Below are 4671 nucleotides of genomic sequence, written 5' to 3'. Positions count from 1 at the left end.
GCCTCGAAACTCCCTCTGGAAATAGCAACAATGCAACTCTAACGGCTCTCGACTTGGCATAACTGGCAGCATTTGATAATTGGTAGGTATTTAAGTGGCACACTCCGCTGGCTTTCTATGAAGACTTCAAACGGTCAACTAAAATGGTTGTTGAACTAAAGGAGCTTATCCAAGATAGCAAATAAGTTTTGAACTTGAAAGTGCACAGGACTCGAGCTGCTCAAGTTTGCTTTCTGAATTAAATCAGCCCAATATTACCCATGACCATCATTAGATTCATTACAAATACAAGGGGGCTTGAACGCACGTCAATAGTCTTACTTCCAGGTCTTACATCGGCTCACTCTTGCTCACACACGCCAAAAATCCAACCGGCCAAAATCAAATGATTAAGAACTATGAATAGATGTTACAGATTTTAACTTTTTTAGAAAACCAAAAGGTGAACAACATTGCGGTTGCATATAACATCAGACGAGCACATCACAACAATAGCTTTCACCCTTCAGACTTCTCCTTTTGTTAGCATGCATTCATTACCATAAATTCCGCCGCATTAACCTTCTTTGTACCACTCATTTCCATTATGTGGCATAACCTCTCATCAAGTACTTAAGCTTTAGCAGGCATTTTGGTTCAGAATCTATTCTTCAATTCTAAATTATGGTAAATCACAAACGTAATCAGCTATTTGATAGGTTGTAACTTGTAAGCCATGGAAATGAAAGTTTGATAAACAAAAACATTGAAGGGTGAACCTGTAGGTTTTTTCTTCCCTGCCCACTCCTGTGCCTCAAGACCCTGCAAGATAAAAAGATAAGGCAAACCATCAGTCTTTTACTCTTTCCATTTTGGTTTCAGGTGGGTGGTAAAGAACAAAGAAACTGAAACATGAGGCCGTAAACTAACGTTTTCATCAGTAAGTTAGCATCACATACCTGCTAGAAACGAGCAGGGTCACTTGAATTGGCTGAAACCTGTGATTGAGCGAAACCATGTTCCTGCAGTCCCATGCCGCAAGATACTTCAAACAATCAACTAACACCCAAATCATGTAACTTGAGTACAATCTAGACTTGAGATCCAAGGCCAAGGCCAATAGCAAGATGCAACAAATCTCGGAATTTACCTGAGCATTTTGATGACCAACAAAAAAAAAATAAAGAAGGCTGCTGCAACTGCATCTGCCGTTGAATCTGACTTTTTTGTGAGGGCCATGTTGGGTAGATAGGACCTGTGGTTGCGACTGCAATTGTGACTGAGACTGAAACTCTTGAATCAGAGGTTTTTCTGGATGGGTAATTTTTGCTGCTGTTGTTGCTCAAATATGGTTAACTCTTCGGAGTCTCCCACTACAGTTAATGCAATTCAGAGACATGGGATCACTTCCACAAGTTAAGAGGTGCAAAACCATATCGTAAGACAATAATGTGAAAAATTAATGTAATAAGGAAAAGAGAACGATAAAAAAAAACATTACTTGGCTTACACTTGTTACACTGTTTTAGTAGTAGTACTTGTACCCTTTACAAGAGGTGTGTTCGGTCCAATCACTAGGAAGAAGTGCAACCTGCCCACCAATAGGTACTAAAGCAGGATCTGTAGTGATTGTTGTGGAAGACCCAGGCGCAGCAGCTGCAGTAGCAAGACTGTCGGAAACTGTCTGCCTTTGAGGAATGTTTCTTGACCATGAATACTGCAACGAAAAATCCATAGTCAAAAAGCTATACGCATAGATAAAACCACCATTGTCCATGTTTACGGTGGGACGTTCCTAATCCATGTTACACTAGTAAGAAGGTAACAAAGAAGCTTACAAATCCAATATCTGCAATAACCTGTAGTTTAGTTGCCTGGGCATTCGGCTGCTGAGATAGATTCTAACCAGACTGCTGCACAGTATGCAACTTTGGCTGTCGCTGCGAGAATGCTTGTTGTGATGACTGAAAACTTGTGTTTGCTGAGACAGGACCTGGGCTAGCTGAGAAAGCGATTGGTCTGGAGGCTGATGTAATTGTTGCTGCAGAAGCAAAAGAGTTGGTATCCGGACACCATTAGGATACTGCTACTCTTCTATCAACATTAGGTGCCAACAGCTACGTAGTATGACATCAACCCATGGCTGTTGTGCTTTAAAAAAATTAGGACACATCAATACTAATCACTGACACGAAAAATCAACAACACTGAGAACGCACAAAATAAGAATACCTTGCCTACTAACAAAACAAAAGAACTGTGATACAAACACGGGCTAATCGGGTTCGAGATTAAGATTTTACCAAAATTAGGACACATCATTACTGATCATCGACACGAAAAATCAACAACACAAACTAAGATTAAAATAACATCAAAACTTGTCCAAAATCAAATGTGAAAAAAGAAGAAGATAAGAGGTGCAAATTGAAAAACATACTCCGACTAGGGTAACTAAGAAAAGGCCACGCGATAATGGAAATCCTTCACGAGTCTTTGACTGCAGTTGCAGTAACTTGCTTACTTCTGCCCTGGTGAACATCCCAGTTGTATACCCGAGCGATAGTCACCTGGTAAGCAGCAATTGAGTTCAAATAAAATAGGATAAAGAAAGTTGATATGCCTGTCTTACCGACACTTGGTCGCTAAGAATTATAGATTCAGAGATAAGGGGTTGCTTTAGCATTATCAAGATTCTTTTGTAGAAGAGCACTGGCCTGCCAAAAATGACCCTGGAAATTAGAACTCGATGATTTTGATTGATATAAATACTCGATAAATTAATATTCTACAGTAAGACAAGTGATGGTAGCTACATACTGATGTGATGAGTGTTATATTGATTAACCAAATCACTGGTTTAACTAAGAACTTTAATTTTACCTAAGACCAAAAACGCCTTTTTTTCTTTTTTTGATTGAAAACAGTAGCATCCTTCTATTTTTCAAACAAACTATCAGTTACTAACTCCGTTTTTTAAGAAGAAATATTATCACTTTTTCATTTTAGCATATCCCACGAAGGGAGTACTAGAGGTGTATATGGTATTGGAAAGCATGGGTCATCAAAAAACTCTGAAGCTCTCTATGATCAAAATATCATTAGAGGAAGCAAGATTAATACAAGTAGTGATTTCATGCCTATGTTAACAGATGATTCTTCAATAAAAATTTGTGCACTCTTTCTTTCAAGATAATTTTTTTATATGTTCTACACTGTCGAAGCTCCATAATTTACGTGGTCTAATGAGCATGGTTCATAGTCAATACTGGTAGGAAAAAATGGTATGGAATTTCAAATTTGATGATTTGGTAAAAAAAAAAGTAAGACAGGACCTAACACAAATGATTGAAATATGTAAGGTTTTGAATGATATCAAATACTAAACAGATGAGACTAAATCATTTATCAACATATCACATATGCAAGCAGCACTGACTCATCAAACCATACTTACCAATGTATTATATAGCATCACATGTTCCCAATCTATGTCTCAATTGTTAATTGAACTGATTAAAAACTATTAAGAGAAATTTACAGAATAACGACGAATTTATAAGTTCCTTACTATATAACAGGCCACACTCAACTTACAGGGGTATCCCAGAATATCCAACTTACATGCTAAACTTGAAAACTGTGACCATTCTTTCTCGTAAGTGAGGCAGAAAACTCATTAGCAACACCAAGTGAAATCTTATGTACAGTATGCATCTTACATATCTTATCAACTACCAAATTCAAACGACTTTATCTGGTTTTTAGAGAGGCATATCGATATGAAACTCACCACTAGCTCATGAAATCCTTCTCCTACACAATGAGGAAGGTGTAACTAAGATTCAGAAAGTCTCAAGACATATGAAATGGAATCTTGCATCTACAATTGTTAAACCTTGACTACGACTAGGGGAACGAAAAGGTCAGTAAGTGAGGGTCAAAATTCAAAAGGAATAAGGATGTCGAACTCACATCAACAGAGATTAGGTTCCATTGCCGCATCCTGGTCTGTGTATGAAGAAGCTTTTGAGCCTGTTTGACCATTGATTCTGTGCGGACCCTCACTCCAGCTTTTATTTCTGTCCTAAAGAATCATTAAATGAGTAACAAAAAGAAAAACAAAACGATTTTTATAAATTCAAAAATAAAAATGAAGGGGATTCACTGAGGTATACTACTTACACTTTGATAGAGGAAATCATTATGAGAATAAGAATAGGATCCTGGGAAACGTAGAACTGGAATGCAAAGTGACAATATTCCGTCATGACTTGTGGGATTCAGGGGATAAAAATATAGCATTCTAGGAACAAATCAACTTGAAGATAAAGATAGCTGTTAAAAACATTTGATAATTGTGATGGGTAAATCTAGAATTATCTAGATAGCTAACTATAACTCCCATGGGCTTATCTCAATGCATAGGCCCAGTCTAGAGATATCTAGACTCTTCTAAGATAAAAAGAGTGCAAGCCCATTCTAGAGTCTTCTAAGACATTTTCCATCATGTGTATCTAGAGAATTCTTTCTCTAGAATGATCTAGGTCAATTAGCTCTAGAGATTTCCAAGTCTAGAGTATTCTTAGTAGTTGGTCATGAAGTAGTATAAATAGAAGCAAATGTTGGCCTTTGTGGTCATCAAAAAAACTCAAGTGAGTGAGTAAGTAGTAAGAGTGAGAGCTAGAGTTT

General features: G+C 37.4%; 1 long non-coding RNA gene across 2 annotated transcripts; it reads right to left on the bottom strand.

The window, feature by feature from the left end:
• Nucleotides 1–236: 236 nt before the first annotated feature.
• LOC113293508 lies at nucleotides 237–4323 on the bottom strand. 2 transcript variants are annotated; one of them, XR_003332340.1, is made up of 9 exons: nucleotides 4165–4323; nucleotides 3955–4061; nucleotides 2420–2696; nucleotides 1839–2130; nucleotides 1481–1696; nucleotides 1130–1352; nucleotides 939–1001; nucleotides 759–801; nucleotides 237–656 (listed from the first exon to the last, which is right to left on the bottom strand). It is a non-coding gene; the product is annotated as an uncharacterized LOC113293508 (long non-coding RNA). The 2 variants fall into 2 exon arrangements; XR_003332339.1 differs by having other exon boundaries at nucleotides 1490–1696.
• Between the last annotated feature and the right edge of the window lie 348 nt (nucleotides 4324–4671).

This window comes from Papaver somniferum, chromosome 7 (assembly GCF_003573695.1).
Source record: "Papaver somniferum cultivar HN1 chromosome 7, ASM357369v1, whole genome shotgun sequence".
NCBI classification, from domain to species: domain Eukaryota; kingdom Viridiplantae; phylum Streptophyta; class Magnoliopsida; order Ranunculales; family Papaveraceae; genus Papaver; species Papaver somniferum.
The sequence above is the reverse complement of the archived record's forward strand: the minus strand, read 5'-3'. Positions and strand labels throughout refer to the sequence as shown.